Raw genomic sequence first — 17,947 nt, forward strand, 5'->3', positions numbered from 1 at the left:
GTATCAAATAATTTTGGGGCTGACTTATGATAACCCCTTTGATTCTGGATCAAATGGATTCTAGTTCACATTATATGTGCCGGTCAGGTAAGGATAATTGTGCTGATATAAATCATTTGAATGACTATGCATGTAGGAATCGCTAAGAAAATAGCGATTCCTACAAATTCCTCAATTGCGACTCGCAAATTGCGAGTCGCAATTAAGGAATGGCTCCCCATTCATTCCTATGGGCCTACAGGCCCATAGGAATGAATAGGAGATTGCATGTGCAATTTGCGAGTACTAACAGCTACTTGAAAATTTCTCATGCAATTTCAAGGGTGCAAGGGTGTCAAAATGACACCCTGTTGCACCCTTGAAATATTGATGTGCACCCATGTTGCGCACACACATGCCCCAAGGTCATGTGTGTGCGCAACATGAAACTTTGAAAAATGCACTAAAGTGCATTTTTCAAAGTATTTTGCTAATTATCATCTAGTTCAACTTTATGGTAATATGCACCCCCTATTAGCGAAATCGCTATTCTAAAGTGGTTCTTGCATTGCATTTAAGGAATCGCAAATTGCGATTCCTTAAATGCAATTGCAATTTGCGAAATCGCAAATATTTGCGGATTTTCAAATTGCGAGTGCCTTGAACCTTGATGCATCGCAAATGCCCTTTTTGTGGGCGCAACGGTCGATTTTTGCAAAGCGCACCATTTGTGCTTGCAAAAATGGTTGATGCATGTGCTTGTTGCTGTTTTCATGTTGGTATATTCATACATTTTAGTAGAAGGTATGAGATCCTATAAATTGTACGCATTAAAAAAATTGCTTTTAATTCTACAAATAGATTTTAGGAAGTCTTTCCGAGGCTTATTGTGTGTTTAAATGTGAATATAATAGATCTTTTGCTAGCCTTTGATTTTCAATTTCTCACAAAGAATTGGAAGAACTCTAGATTGATTGATTGATTACTTTATTTCGATATGCATATATCATAAAAGCAGTACAAAAGATAAAAACAGCATGTCGAAAAAAAAGTGTGACTGTACATTCGATAAAAGAATAAAACACATTAGATCAGCATAAATTAATTAAAAAAGAGGATTAAATTGATATGGACAGTCTTCTATGTCTAATCAACCAAGCCCATTTTAAAAACTTGGCAACAGCACAAACAATGGGAGGGGCTGTATTGGTTAAAAGAATCCGGAGGGCAACAGAGTACTGGCGGGTACCCAATTCTCTGCAGATAGGACCAAGCCATCGTGATCTGGGGCGACCATAGTCCGGGCATTCGAAAAGAAAATGTGGTACCGTCTCTGGTTTATCGGGACAGAGAGCACAAAAGCGTGATGAGGACTGGGGTTTATTCCACCTGGAGCAGAAGTCGGCCAAGGGTAGGGTTCCTAACCGGAATTTGATGTACAGGGACCGATCCATGGCGATTGTTATTATGTCCATGTACGGCTCGTAGGTGACGACATCTTTTATCAGCAGAAAGGCTGCGGTGGTTTTGCAGTGCTGTTGGCTACTGATGCGCTTCACACCAACCCACTCCCAAAAAAGTTTTTTTAAGGTCTCCTTCGGGGGAGCGGAGTGGCTATGCCAGCAGGAGTCCAGGCCTAGGTCCCCTAAAAGATGTTTAATGTCCTTCAGCCATTTGATGCTATGCCAACCGTCGGAGTGCATCACCTCAGCTAGACCATTGGCATAAGATTTTAGCTCAGGAACCCTCCACAGGCGAGCCCAGAGCAAGAGGGGTCGAAGACGGGCCTGATCCCTTATAGCTTTGCAGCCAGTATCCATGAGCACTGGGATAGTCGGACTACTCGAAGGAATGGCAAGGAGATCTTTAATGAATTTATTTTCGGCCTTGCTCAGTAAATCCACTTTGCCCAGGCCCCACAGTTCGGCTCCATAAAGTGACGCAGGGACCGCACGTGCTTTGTATATGTCTAGTAGAGGGGCAACACAGTGTTTTGTTGAGTTGTTGAACTCCTTAAGGAGGGCCCCCCCCACCCTTTTGTGGACCATTGTCATTTTATTGATGTGGGCGGTCCAGCTCATCGCGTCGTTAAGTCGAATTCCCAAGTAATCGAATTCTGCCACTCTTTCAAGGGGTATGGAGTTCAGAATGGGAGGGCGGCCAAGTTTGCGTGGTGGATGCATAACTAGGTACTTGGTTTTTTCCACGTTGATGACAAGTCCCTTAGTGGTGCAAAAGTCCTGAAAGCGGTTCAGTAGTGTCTGGAGACCTTGGGGGGTTTTGGAGATGAGGAGGGTGTCGTCGGCGAACAGCAAGGTTGGAATTTTTACGCCTCCCAGAGTGGGGGCGTCTGCTGGTTCGCCGAGTAGGTGATCTACCACTCCATTGATATAGAGGGAGAATAAGGTGGGGGCCAGGACACAACCCTGCCTTACTCCCCTCTCGACCCTGATCTTATCGGTCTTTTCCCCGTTCAACCCCCATCTGACCTGGGCATAGGTGTTATTGTGCAGTTTGATGAGGAGGTTTAATAAATACGGGGGCATCCCCAGTCCGTGAAGCACCCTCCAAAGTTCCTCCCTAGGAACCAGGTCAAAGGCAGTCTTTAGGTCAATAAAGGCCAGATAAAGACTGCCTTTGCCCAGCTCCACCACCTTCCAGTGTAGTAGCAGGAGCCTAAAAACCTGTTCGATGGTTCCTGTGCCTGGACGGAACCCGGCTTGCATATCGGACAGGATGTGGTTATCGTCCACCCATTGTGAGATCCTCCCCAAAATGGCTTTCCCCGCCAGTTTCTGGCTCGAGTCTATTAGGCTTATGGGCCTGTAATTCCCAGGTAGATCCCGGCTGCCCTTTTTGTAGATGGGGACCACCTCCGCACCTCGCCAGGAATCTGGTACAGGGCCTCCCACAACGATTGCATTGAGGAGTGCGGAGATTAGTGCCCCCCATTCTTCCGGATATGCTCGGAGGATATCGCCTGGTAGGCCATCCGGACCAGCTGCTTTTAATGGTACCAAGGTTTTAATCTGCTTTGTGACATCCAAAACAGAAAAAAATTCCAGGTCTTGGACTGGGGTGAAGGGCGGGAGGTTAAAGGGGTCGTTTAGTCGGCCTTCGGCTGCAGAATAGAGTTTTTGGAAGTGGGAGAACCATGTCTGGGCATTGATAGTACAGGTCCTCAGGGTGTCATCGGGACGGTTCCTATTGCCCACCAAGTCCCAAAAACCTTTGGCGTCTTTCCCACGACTGGCAGCCAGGAGGTCCTGCCAGAAGATATCCTCCCACTCCATCTTAGCGTATTTTTGGCAGAGCGCATAATGTCTCCTGGCCACCCTAGTCTTGGACGGTAGTTTGGACTTGACTGCTTCAATGAGAAGTGACTTCGCCTCCCTGCACTTCTGATTGTACCAGCCCTGTCTAGCTCGTGAGCTTGGATTCCTTCTGTTCGTATTGGCTGGAACTACAAAGAGGTCACTAATAGCCTGGGTTATGGTACAGAACCTTGGGGCCACCTCCAGCAACCCATCCTCTTGGGGGTCAAGATTAACTAGGGCTGAGGCAAGAAGCTGCCTAATGGCAGAAGTTTTCTCCTCTGAAAGTGCCAACTTCGCCCACTTTAGCCGCCGTCCACAGTTGGCGACTACTGACAGGTCCGGGGCAGGGTTACGAGAGGTTATACTCGCGGTGCTAGTTAGCCGCCTGTGAGACAAGGTGAGAGAGAGGAGGTTGTGATCACTCTCGACAGATGGTATAATCACCATGTCCTCCACCATGCTCCACAGGTGCATGTCAAGGAGAAAGTAATCGATCCGTGACGTATGCCCTGGCCTATTATAGGTGTGGGCCCCTGCTTTGTCGGACCTAGTCCTGCCATTGGCAGCCCTCAGACCAAACTCCATAGCTAATGAGTTGATCTGGAGGGCCACTTCTGTCCACTTTTTAATGGGACTGAGTTCAAGGGACGGAATCCCCCACCTGATGTCATGTTCCTCTTGATCAGTTAAAATTTCGAGGTCCAGGGGCTCAAAGGTACAATTGAAATCGCCCGCCAACAAGGTACAAGACCTGTGAGGTGACGAGCGAAGCTGGGCTTCTAGACAGGCTATTACTGGGGATTCTCTACCCCCCTTTGTGCCTCGGGCGTAAATGTTAAAAATATTTAGGATGACTCGGCCCTGGGGATTTTTCAACAATATGTTGATGAGATCCGGGCATTTGGTATCCCGCTCCACCACCCTGCAGTTAAGTGCTGAAGCCACCCAAATTAAGAGGCCACCCGAAGGGCGGCCCCTACCAGTTGCACTAAGAACTGCTGGCAAAAAGTGGGTGGAATATCCTACCTTGTGCAGGGGCACCCCACTCCAGGTTTCCTGGAACAGGCATATGGAGTGTTGCTCCACTAGCGCGTTCCAGTCCGGCAGCGCTAGCTTCCTCTCGAGGCCCGCCACATTCCAGCTGAAAACCCTAATCGGGGGGTCCGTCACAGCCGTAATGCTACAGTCCTCGACAGGGTGCAGCGTGTCCACAACACCCACACCAGGGAGGCTAACCAGAAGGTCAGAAAGTGCCCCGATCTCCCCTTGCTCTTTTTCAAACTCGACAGTAGCCTGGCTTTGTGATGTAGTCGAGGGGCTACCGGTTTTGAGGAGGGGTGTAGGCTCGGCAGCAGGGCTCAAAGCCACAAGGGCCTCCCCGGGAGCGTCACAGAGTCAGCAACCCCAGGAGCCCCAATTCTGTGTCACTGGGGCTGGATATAACTGCTGTGAGAAGACTCCCGGGGAAGGATGACAGTGGACGATGTTTTCTACGAAAAATTGACCCCCAGGACTGCTATTATAGGGGAGTTGACCAAGATGGATGGTAGGAGTGGTCGTGATAGTCCGTGGGTAGAAGAATGTTAAGTCGACTACATCGACACCCATTCCAGCCGTAGATCGCCCTTGGGAGCATATCAAATGGGCGACTCTTGCGTCTTGGAAATTAACCACCACACAATCCCCTTCAAGAGATTTTTTCCCGTGTCCAATCCAACCCACCCTGCGTACGCCAAGAATTATGCCATCCACTCCCGAAGGGAGGGGCCTGTTGATTTTCAGCCAATGGATGACCTTGTTCTTAAGCGCCTGATGATTTTCCTGCTGGGTATTCCTAATAGGGGGGACTTTAGTGAGGACGACAACAAACGGGTGGCACTCAGGGGGGAGGTTAACTGGGGGACACTTTCGTGTAGGTTTCTGCGAAAAAGCCGGTGGAGAAGGGTTATTGGGCGGAAGGGTGGTGGGTTTAGCCTTAACGGTTGTCGCTGCACCACCAGTTTTGGCGTGTAAAGCGGCCCCAGGTTGAGAAGTTGGACCCGTCCCTCCCTTCTGGTGTTTCCTTTGACCTAGGTTAGGCACAGGGGTTGTTACAGCTGGGAGAGGAATGGCATGCACCTGGGCAGCATGCGTGGAGACATTCGGCCTTGACTGCCTCGAGCCATCCTGGAAGGCGGCCGAGGAAGCGTTCCCAAGAGCTGGTCGCTTGGGCGGCTGTGTCGACTGTTCTCCTGGAGGATGACTCACTAGAGCCTCTTTCCCAGTGTTCCTATCTGTCCTGTCCTCGCTGGACTTCGGCTGTAATTTGAACAAGGTTTTCAGGGAAAAGAAGTTGTCCCTGGTAACCTGTTCAAAACGGTCAAGCCTGTCCCCCAAACTTTTGACTTGGTCAATTAGTGGCTCCAAAAGAGACCTGACCAGTTTCTCGATCGGCTCCAAAAAGAGACCCTCGTTGGCTAGGTCAGGTACTGCTGGGACCAACAGGGGAGGTAGCACTGTGTCAGCTACGATTGGAGGGGCATTAGAGTTCCTAGGTGGTGCAGATCCTCCAGCACCTGGGAGTGTGGGGCCCCTCTGGGGCTGATACCTGGCGTGCTTAATAAGCGTGGAGTGACAGCCCTTTCGAATGATGGTCGCCCTTTTCCCTTTCCTTTTCATAGGCCCCTGGATAGATCGAGTCTTGGGCGGAAGTTGTGGATCGGGTGTGGGAGCGTCAGAGCAGTAATGGGACTGAATGCCAGGAGAACCGGCTGTGGGAAGGTCGGGGCAGGACTCCACAACCACGGTACAAGGGCTGACGAGGTGAGAATCAATCAGCAAACTTTCTACCCCATCTGTTCCAACCTCTAGTGGTGCAATGTGAGAATCCCCAGGTAAATCCCCAAGCAAGGGTGCAGGGGAAATGGAGATTGATGAGGACATCACTGATGCCGAAGAAGGGCTTTTGGAAGGGGGGAAATCAAAAGAGAGGCGCCGTTCTGATATGGCGATCTCATTGTCAATAACAGCCGCCACCCTAGTGAGGAGTTTATCCATAGAACCAAACATGGCACCCCCTGGGGTACTTTCACCGCCACCCCTCAAGGCCTTACCGGAACGGGTTGACATGCTGGATTCCGGGCCCACAGTGAAGCACCAAGAACTTGGACCCGTTGCAGAGGATGTAAGGGGGGTGGCCCAGCCCTGCCTCCTCCTGCCCCGGACGGCCACAGACGGCCCGCCCTCTGCCCGGGCTCAGCCCGGCGACGCCCGCGCGCGTCCGCGATGCGGAGAGAGCCTCCGCCTTTTGCAGCGCCTCCGGGCGCGTGATGACCGGAAACAGGTGGGCTGGCCTCGTGAAGCCTGCTGGGAGCTGCAGTTCCACCTCGCAGCGTCAGGGACCCAGCAGCCTCAACGGCGGTAGCAGCGTCAACTGCGGTGGCCCCCGGCGTCAGGTAAGAGTTTTCTGAATGCCCCCGCTCTCCAGTGAGAGCCTCCGCCTTTTGCAGCGCCTCCGGGCGCGTGATGACCGGAAACAGGTGGGCTGGCCTCGTGAAGCCTGCTGGGAGCTGCAGTTCCACCTCGCAGCGTCAGGGACCCAGCAGCCTCAACGGCGGTAGCAGCGTCAACTGGGGTGGCCCCCGGCGTCAGGTAAGAGTTTTCTGAATGCCCCCGCTCTCCAGTGAGAGCCTCCGCCTTTTGCAGCGCCTCCGGGCGCGTGATGACCGGAAACAGGTGGGCTGGCCTCGTGAAGCCTGCTGGGAGCTGCAGTTCCACCTCGCAGCGTCAGGGACCCAGCAGCCTCAACGGCGGTAGCAGCGTCAACTGCGGTGGCCCCCGGCGTCAGGTAAGAGTTTTCTGAATGCCCCCGCTCTCCAGTGAGAGCCTCCGCCTTTTGCAGCGCCTCCGGGCGCGTGATGACCGGAAACAGGTGGGCTGGCCTCGTGAAGCCTGCTGGGAGCTGCAGTTCCACCTCGCAGCGTCAGGGACCCAGCAGCCTCAACGGCGGTAGCAGCGTCAACTGCGGTGGCCCCCGGCGTCAGGTAAGAGTTTTCTGAATGCCCCCGCTCTCCAGTGAGAGCCTCCGCCTTTTGCAGCGCCTCCGGGCGCGTGATGACCGGAAACAGGTGGGCTGGCCTCGTGAAGCCTGCTGGGAGCTGCAGTTCCACCTCGCAGCGTCAGGGACCCAGCAGCCTCAACGGCGGTAGCAGCGTCAACTGCGGTGGCCCCCGGCGTCAGGTAAGAGTTTTCTGAATGCCCCCACTCTAGAAATATCTCCTTCTAAATCAGTGGTATGGAGTATGCTATATTCACTGACTATACAGAGCATACGTGTTACCTATCTCACTTGCTATCAAAAGAGAATTTTTCAGTCATGTATTATGGGTAGGGGTACCCCAGGGAACTTAAGTATGATTATACATTGCATATCTCCCATCAGCCCTCAACCGAAGAAGTATGCACGCCTCCATGATCACTAAAGACTCTCACTATAATTGTATTATATATCAATAGTGTTTTATGGATTAGTTATAGCTACACATTCCTTAAAGATGTATTTTTAAATTAATTGACGCTATTTTATCATACAAAAAACACAAAAGGTGATGGGAGGAAGCAATTTGTCTAAGGAGTGGTGATCGCGTGGGTAGCATCCCAACCCATCGTTTTTTTGCCTACTTTGTCACCTCAGTTTGGATCGAGCCATATGCCAATCAGTCTTGATCCTGTTCCTTATTGGAACAGTCTAGCCCGAAATGCCAGGCCAGGTCCTCCCTGAACCGGAAACAAGTATCCTGGGGCTAGTTTTGAGGTACACCCCTCATCAGTCAGGCTAGCTTGAATCCAGTGACACAGTGAGCCTGGGCTCCACATCTGGGCATACCTATGCCACTTAGGGTGGCACCTGAAACACACAAAAGGTAATGAGAGGAAACTTGCAATTTGTCTAACCACTGGCAACCTCTCGAATGGCATACCAACCCATTGTTCTTTTGCTCACCATGTCACCTCAGCAGTCTGTCGAGTCCATCATTTGTTCTTTATGCATTTATCACCCCAAGTGAGTTGGGCATGCCCAGATGTGGGTCCCATGCTTTCCATGCTTCTGGAGTGAAGCTAGCCTGGCTGATGAGGGTTGATACCCCGAAAGCGGTCCCAGGATGTTTGTTTCTGGACAAAGGAGGACCTGGCCTGGCAGTTCTGACTGGACTGTTCCCATTGGGAGCAGGGTCACAACTGATTGGCAGATGGCTAGGTTTAAACTGTAATAGAATGAGGAGCTTAAAAACTATAGATTTAGGCCCAGATCTCTGTATTGGGGTGAATGCTTAATATTGTTCAGCATTCTGTCCATCAGTTATTCTTTTTGTTATTTAATATAAGCCTTTATCATGAGATAAAGAGTTTTTGGTATATTTATACAATATTCGATATTTTAAGCAACTAATATTTAATTTTCTCATTTGTCTTTACTTTCCGTTTTTTTCTTCTCTGAGAGGTGACAGTATAGTGGAGTAAGGCAGGTCCGTGCAGCCTCTGTGGCTCAGGGGTGTCCCCTAACCTTCAGGGGACACCCATTCGGCCCAAGGCCTATGAATAGCTGTGAGGCATTGGAATCTCTGGGGCCCTTCATCACACTCTGCAGGGTTGCGAAGAAACATTTCTTGCTACGATACTGTAGTAGACGTGCAAGAGTTGAAAGTGCAGATTTCCTCCTGTCCCATGGCCCAAATATAAATGTGATAGCAGTGTTCTGAAGCCAGCGGTAGATCATGGTGTTTGGAGGAGCACTGGGCTGGGTAGGGACGTCTCTACAGCCACAGGAGTTGGCAATAAGCCAGCCTAGCACCCCAAACAGGCTTAATTTGATTTCAAAGAATTTTATTAGTTTTTTATGAACAGATACATTAGCATTTCTGTCACAAGGTTAGCCAAACGTAGTTAGTGTTGCAGTGAATAAAGGTACTTTGAGATATATGTTTAGCTAATCCCCTCTACATTGACTCGCTGGGAAATTAGGCAAAGGATGATAGAAAGAAAGAAACAGGAAAGAAAGGGGTGAAAGGAGGATGCAAGAGAGGCTCTGTAGCAATGAGTCTACTTGGTTGAAGTTGTAAATTGGGCATAGAAGATATGAGGCACAATCTTCTACTACCAATGTTAACCCAGCGACCCATTATATGTTATCACCTATGAAACAGCTCTTTCTGCAAAAGCTCTTTTAGGCAATGATGTTGCAAGCATCGTAGGTGAGGGACCATTGGGATTTATGATGCAGTTATTGACGTGATATATCAATAACAATAATAATTGGTGATATCCTTTGTGATGTCATATAAGACGATGCCATTGATAATATAATGTACTACGTCATCAGCAAACACCTGGGCACAACACTGCTCAATGCTAGTTTTTTAAATAACTTTTGTGGGTTTGCTATTAAAAGACGCTTTAAGTAAGGGGATGGTTTTTTCGGAGTTTGATTGCTTTTTAACGGGAACTTCGGTAAGTAGTGGTATGTCTGATTTAATAATTAAAAACAATCTCATTTTCTTGCAGTATTTAGCTCGTGAAATGAAGAGCTTATACATCGCAGTATCTCACTCTTTGGTAGTGTGGCACTTACAATGTGAAGGTGAAACGAATGATCTGTTTGTATATCATTCCAAGAAGAGATTGCTTTCTTCATCAGTTGTAAACTAAAATGAACGTTCTGTCACAAGCTGCTTGTTATAATACTTTCAGCAGAGAGTAAATCTCTCGATTTAATGTGCCTTATCTGCTTACTGACAACTTTTGATTATGTGTAAAATGTATTCCCAGAATACTTTGTACAAGAAGGGGCCAAGCTAGGGTTTATTTACAACGTGTTACTCTTGGGAGACAGACTTAAATATGAGCTTTTAAAGCTCTGACATGTTCCCATTGGCATTAAATAAACAAACAAATAACCTCATTAGTACACCGCGGACCAAGCTTACACTTCCCAGTCCAGTTTTTTTTTTTTTAGCTCTGGTGAATTGTTTTTCATAGTCAATTTAATGATTATAAGGCAAGGGGAGCGTTGAACTTGCTCTTCTCTACAGGATCAACCCCGAACGTTTTCCTTTAGCCCTGCTGCTTTGCTGAATTCATTATTGTTTGCTTTAGGATACCGGGCCATTTAATGTACTTGTAAGTCCCCAGAATATTCTACCACATTTACCCAGGGCCTGTAAATTCCACAGTACGAGAGGGAATGCTGCACCCATAGTGCCACCCACTAAAGGTAGCCATATAAAACATATCAGGCCTGTCAGTGTAGTGCAGGTTTAAACTGCCATTTCGACCTGGCAAAATAAAACCTTTTGTCAGACGTAAACCTTCCTATTTAATACTTACAAGCCATCCATAAGATAGACCCCAACAGAACCTAGGGCAGGGTATATGGTATTTAAATGTAGGGCATGTGTACTGAAGTTTTACATTTCCCAGTAGTGAAAAACTCATAATGTTGTTTTTCACTATTGTAAGGCATAGTTCTCTCATTGACTAACACTGGGTTACCTTATTGTTGGATTGAGAGTAAATAGAGATATGCTCTATAGACTCAAATTAACAGTAAATTTGATTTTAAGTCACAATTCTGCTAATGGCACTTTGAGAAAGTTGGCATTTTATTTTCCAGACCATTTATGTCTTCTACCAGTATCCCAGGTCACATGACTGTGAATGAACCTACTGTTGGGGTTTGTGTATTCCTCTCAGACAGTGACACAAGGGGGATTAGGTGTGGACAGGATGGGAAATCCTGCAAGAATGACGGGGCAGAGCTGTAATCTGCCTAACTTACACTTGAAACAGGCTTGCCTCCAGCACACACAAAGTAACCTGACACCAGTCTTTTGTCACCTATGAAAGTTTGGAACCTTCTAGACCCAGATGTGGGGGTAGGTCAGGGTCCCCCTCCACACACACCAGTTATAAATATTGGACCCTCAGAACCACTGTTATAAAACTCTTGGACCTGTGGAATTTGCAGGAGAAGTACTACCCGGCCCTCCTGTTTGAAGGTCTGCCTTCCTCTCTGGGAAGTAAGATTGCACCTGCTTGTCATTATCTCAGGCTACCCAGAGTGACTTCAAGGGTCAGTAGGCTGACCTCCTGTGTGAGCTATGGGGATACAGCAAGCTTCATAGGCCTCTCCCAAACTGCCCAGCTAACCTGCTGCAACAAGCCATGCCTGGACTTATAACTGGACCTGCCTGAGCCTATTGCTGGCCTCTGTTGGAGTGAGTCTGAGACCCCAAGAGGTGCCTCCCCTGGTCCTGGACCCTTGGAGAACTCCTCATTGCTTAACTAAAGGTTCCAACAAATCTGGCACAAAGTGACACTAAGGCCTGAAAAGCCTCACCGCACAGCTGAAATTTCTATCAAACACTGAGCAAATCGAAGCCCCACAAAGCCTTGCCACACAGCTGAGAGCTTCATCGAACTGAAGCTGAGCAATGCGGAGTCCCACAGAGCATCACCACACAGCTAAAAGCTTCTTCGTAACCTATGCCGAGCAATGTAAAGTATCACAAAGCATTGCAGCACAGTAAAAATCTACTTTTGAACCAACAGTGAGCGACGTAAAGCCATGCAATGCCTCACTGCACAGCTGCAAGCTTCATGGGAACTGACACTGACCCATTCAAAGCCTCGGAGGCCTCTCAGGCCTTGCTCCAAGGACATAAGGTACAACTCCCAGCAGGTTACAATTAGTACTGTGCACAACCTGAATCTATGATGGTTGCGCTGGACTTGTAACTTTGTGCCCATTCATCACGACCAGATAGACTCAGTGGCGGTTTGTGCTTTTAGAGGCTATTTTCAATAAAAACTTTAAAATTGAATATCTCTGGTTCTACTGATTGGACTGTTGTCATTTTGATATCATTTTATTTAGTAAAACTTACTCTGTTCTCCTAAATTGGTATGTGATATTTTTATGGGTTGAGTTTTCACTTTAGTACTGTTTACTGCTTAAATACTTTAGATGTTACCTCTAAGTTAAGCCTGGCTGTTTTGTGTCAAGCACCAGAGGGTTAAGCATAGGTTAAGTGAATGGTTGTGGATTGTTGTTGCATGAGTGGGGCTTCCACCCCCTTCAATCAATACCCCAATTTTTTGCAGGGAGCAAATATGCATAGCATAGCGACATCGCCATGGACTCAGAGTTATATACTGAAGAATCGCTTGCTTGATTGGCTTGTAACTCAGATTGCTAGGGCTACTTAGAATGTAGGGCATGCGACTCATTATTTATGTCATTCTGTCAGACTACCAAGAATAAAGTCAATAAACTTTCATACACAGACACCCACACATACATAGAAATCTCGCAATCAACATTCTAATAATAGAATCAAGGCTCAATTCAGGCTACAGGCCATTCAGTGTAATGTAGCTTCCTGTTAACTAATGTGAATACCACTCAGTAATACGGATAAAATGTAGGACTTCCAGCATCAAGGTCTTTCATTGGAATAACGTTCATTGCACCGATAATAACTACTCAGGACAGTTACTAAGCCCTTTCATGAGGGATCAAAATTTGTGTTCGTTGGTAGCATGCTTGATGCACAGTGTGAAAGTCCTGGGAGGAGCCAGCATCATGGATCTGAGTATTGAGTGCTGTCTGAAAGCAGAGAGGAAAGAAAGTCTCATAGAAAACATATACCACTGATATACAACTTGTATCTTAAAGTTGTCTGTACACCATGGAACTAGTAGCTTGCACTCAATTTCAACTCCAAGATAAGGGGGTAGGCCACTGCCCCAACTTCAATATGACAATGACACATTGATATTTGATCATAGTATGGTTAATCTCTGCATACAAAGAAGATAATAGGCTGTAGATTAACTCCAGTAAGATAAGTCATGGGGTTTGTCAGAAATCAGCTGAAACCTGGGGCATGGCAAACTGTTGTCTAGCTAGAGTCAGGTATAGGGCATTTAGGGTCAGATGTATCAATATTGGATTTTGTGATTCCACAATAGCGAATTTTATCGATTTGCTTTTATGGCATCGCAAAATGCAATGTATGTAGGTTTCACAATAATAATTGCGATTCCTACATATTCCTTATTTGCGACTGTCCCGGGGGTGCCGGGTTTACAAGGATGTCGACCACCTGAGGGGGTTCTGGAGGGTCGGACCCGTGACAGCGACTTTCAAATTGTTAGTCGCAAATAAAGAATGGCTTCCCATTCATTCCTATGGGTCTAGAGGCTCATCTGAAAGAATGGGAATTCCATGCGCAATTAGCTGGTACCCAATAAGTACTCGCAAATTGCTCATGCAATATCATGGTTGTCAAATGGACACCCTGTTGCAGCCCTAGAATATGCATGTGTGCACATGTGGTGCACATACATGCCCTACGGGCATGTATGTACGCCACATGGCACCTTGAAAAATGCAAAAAAGTGTATTTTTCATGGAATTCGCATATTACCACCATCTTGAAGTTGGTGGAAATAGTGCCTGTAAAGTGTTGGTAAGGGGTTTAAAATGTGCTTGTTTATGTATGGGGAGCCACTGGAACGCCTTCAGGTGTGATGTGAAATGAGTGTGGTGTTGGAAGTGCATAGGATTCTTGCTGAGGAGTTTTGAATGGTCTGCAGCCTTTTCTTGATGTTTTGATGATCCCAGCATAGAAGGTGTTCATGTAGTCCAGCTTGCATGTGACAAGTGTATGCGTGATGGTTTTATGGTTGCTGATTGGAAGCCATTTGAAAATCATCCTCAGCATATGCAGGGTATGGAAGTATGAGGTGAAGATGGCATTGACTAAGGTGGTCATTCCAAGTTTGCCATCGATGACAATCTTGAGGTTGTGTTGTAGGAGTGGGTGTCCTAGCTCTGTTGGCCACCAGGTGGAGCCCCATGGCAAAGTGTCTTTCCTGAAGTTTACAATTTCGGTCTTGTCTGTCATCAGACAGTTAGTCTTTATCCAGTGGGAGATTTTAGTAATGAAGGCCCTTAACTTGATACGGGTACTGGCTGTCATCGGGGTAGGAGAGGATGTTGATGCCATGAGAGTGGATAATGCTGGCTAGAGGAATCATGTATGCGTTGAAGAGACTTGGGGTCAGAAGGGATCCTTGCAGAAAAACGATTTTGTGAAAAACATGTAAAACTTAAAAGTACATGTCATACTTTTTAAATACACCGCACCCTACCCTGTGGGTTATTTAGGGGCTACCTTAGGGGTGACTTATATGTATTCAAAAGTAAAAAAAGTAAAAATGCATTTATAGAGCGCGTAAATCACCCGAAGGTCTCAGAGCGCTAGTAGATCCTACCGACAGAAACACAAAACAGGAACGGTAGGCTGAAGCTAAAAAAGCCAGGTTTTAAGATGTCTACGGAAACTCAGGTGATCGGGTTCTATCCTGATTCGGAGGGGCAGAGAGTTCCAGGCTTCGGGGGCAATTTCACTAAAAGCCCTATCACCATTTCTAACCGTACGGACCCTAGGAACAATTAGCAGAGACTTATTTGATGATCTGAGTGATCTTGCCGGGTTATGGGCTTTGAGCTTTTGTTCTAGATACGTTGGGCCATGTCCATTGATAGTTTTATGGACCAGGCAGCATAGTTTGAATTTTATACGCTTCTGTATTGGGAGCCAGTGCAGGGTTTTTAGGCAGGGCAGTGACGGGGTATGAGGTGGAAGGTCGAGCACCAGCCTCGCAGCAGTATTCTGAAGGACCTGTAAACGAGCCAGAAGAGTAGCATTTATTGAGGACAGGAGTGTGTTTACTTAATCTATCCGGCTGACAATGAGCCCCTGCACTATGGGCATACGGGATGAGAGGGGAATCCACTTGAAAATTTTCCTCAAACTACGCATAAGGCCGAAGCTGGTGTGGACTACTTTATTTATGTGTTCAGCCATGGATAGCTTATTGTCAATTATTACCCCCAGATTCCTAACTGAGGATTTGGGAGAGGGGCAGGGACCGAGGGAGACTGGCCACCATTCATCTGACCAGATCTTGTCGGCCTTTCCAAAAAGCACGATCTCCGTCTTGCTGGCATTCAGCATCAGGAAGTTCTCTGTCATCCAATTATGAATGTCAACCATGCAATTTTTGAACCTCAGTTTGGTTTCATCTGGGTTCTGGTGGATTGTAATCAATATTTGGGTGTCGTCTGCGTAGGACACGGTTCCAAAACCGTGTGCTCGAATAACCTTTGCAAGAGGGGATACATACAGGTTAAAGAACGTAGGGCTCAATATTGATCCCTGGGGACACCCTTGTCATTGTTATCGTAGCTGGAGGAATGGGTACCAACTTGGACCTTAGACCACCTGTTGGACAGATAACTTTTTAGCCATAGTAACGCAGAGCCCTCGACACCAACCTCAGCAAGACGCTCTAAGAGAATAAGGTGTGAGATGGTGTCGAAGGCTGCGAATAGATCGAGTAGGACAAGTATGGCCGACTGGTTTGAATCCAGCGTCATTCTTACGTTATCGACAATTTCAAGCAAGGCGGTTTCGGTGCTGTGGGATGCCCTAAAACCCGACTGGGAAGGATCGAAGAGTTTGTTAGTCTCAAGGTATGTAATGAGCTGTTTGTTAATCAGAGACTCCATGACCTTCCCAAATAGGGGCAGGAGGGAGATGGGCCTATAATTGGAGAGTAATTTAGGATCAGCTGCAGGTTTTTTAGGATTGGTCTTATTATAGCCTCCTTCCAGTGCAAGGGGACAGAGGAGTGCAGTATGGACTGATTCAAAATATTGGTGAGGACAGAGACCAGGGCAGGTGCAATTTTTGCCAGAATTTGAGGGGAGGCTGGATCTCCCGGGGCTCCTGACTTCATTTTGTACAGGGTTGCCTCAACCTCTGTTACTGAGCAGAGTGAAAATTCCCTGAGTGTAGACATTCGCCTACTTGAGACCCTGCAGCTCTTTGTGGGCAAGACTATGGTCTGAGATAGAGGGAGAGGTTGAGGAAAAAGTTTGTGAATATCGTTAATTTTTTAGTGGAAAAACAGAGCCATGGACTCCACCCATTCTTTTGATTCATTGAGTGGCTGCTGACAGGCAGGGGGATTGGTGAATTCTCTTACTATTCTATAAAGCTCTCTCTGTGAATTTGCCGCCTGGGTTATCCTATTGTCGAGGTACGCTTTTTTTGCCGAGGCAATTCCTTTCATGTAGGACCTGTGCGCCGCCTTGTACTGTTGCCTGTCATTTAAGTCGTTAGTTTGGCGCCATTTCCTTTCTGCTACCCTGGCCGAGTGTTTGAACGTCTCTAGATCCGGTGTAAACCAAGGAGAGTTTTTGGCAGGAGGCCTAGATGATCTTTTTGGGGCTATAAGGTCTAATGCCGAGGAAATTGCGGATTCAAGCTCCATTGCTGCTATGTTGGGATCGTTGTATCAGTGATGGCAGGAGGGGAGAAGTGCACAGCAAAGGAGTGTGAGGTGATCTTGTTCCATGGTCTACTCAGTTTTCCATGAATGTTTTTTTGGGGTTCAGCCTGGGTACCCATAATACCAAATGTTATTACAAAGTGGTCTGTCCAGAAGACTGGGGCAATCTGATTAATTTCTACTTTGGTAGAGTTGGTGCATATGAGATCAAGTGCATGACTTGCATTGTGCGTGGGACCTGTCGGGAGAAGACGTAGTCCCAACGAATCAAAGCTAGTGATAAGTTCTATGGTATGAGGGTCCAGAGTTTGATCCATATGATAATTGATGTCCCCTAATAGAAGGAAGTTCCCTGAGACTAGGACATAGGGAGCTATCGCTTCCACAAGTTTATTCACAAAATGGCCCAAAAGAAGGGGCTTTTAGGCCTGGCAAGTGGTTTATTTGGCCAGGGCAAATTTGCTGCTTAAGAATGCACCCAGGCACAATAAGTGCTACAGTCCCACTAGTAACATTTAATTTACCAGACGTGGGTGTATGGTATACCATTTTTATAGAAACATATAAGTAAATGATACGCTAATCAGGAGTAAGCCATTTTTACCATGTTTTAGGGAGTGAGCACAAGCACTTTAGCACTAGTTAGCAGTGGTAAAGCTCAGAGTTCCGAGGCCAACAAAAACAAATTCAGCAGAACAGGATGGGAGAAGGAGAAAAGTTTGCGAGAAGATTACCCTAAGGCTGTCAGGTGTATCTATCTTGTTTGGTCCAAGTCTCATGAAGGAACGTTTGTTGAAACCTATGCTCATTGTAGCATGGATGTGGTGGTAAATGCAGCTATTTTTTTGTATTGTAGATTAATACCTCTTATCTCAACAACAGCATTAAAAAATAATAATTTCTGTATTTTAGAGGGCTGCCATTTGTAGTTTCTTTTAATATTTGATACTGTTATGATTTTAATATTCAACAATAAATTTACCTTGAATATGAGAAAATGCCTGTCCAATTTGATAGGTGACATTGGTAACATCTTAGAATGTTTAAATAATTATTACTTCATATGTTTTAATTCCATCTCTTTGTAAATTACCTCTCATAAATGGCAAAAATAGCCTATGGTTTGTGGATGTAAGAGTTCTGAAGGCAAAGTACTTCACATTATGGCCAAGTGTCAGAATATACAATTAATTCTTTTGAAGTATGGTTACTGTGTGGGAATTTCAATACAGATCTTCAAAATCTATGCT

The sequence above is a fragment of the Lissotriton helveticus genome, chromosome 1_1 (genome assembly GCF_964261635.1).
Source record: "Lissotriton helveticus chromosome 1_1, aLisHel1.1, whole genome shotgun sequence".
NCBI classification, from domain to species: Eukaryota; Metazoa; Chordata; class Amphibia; order Caudata; family Salamandridae; genus Lissotriton; species Lissotriton helveticus.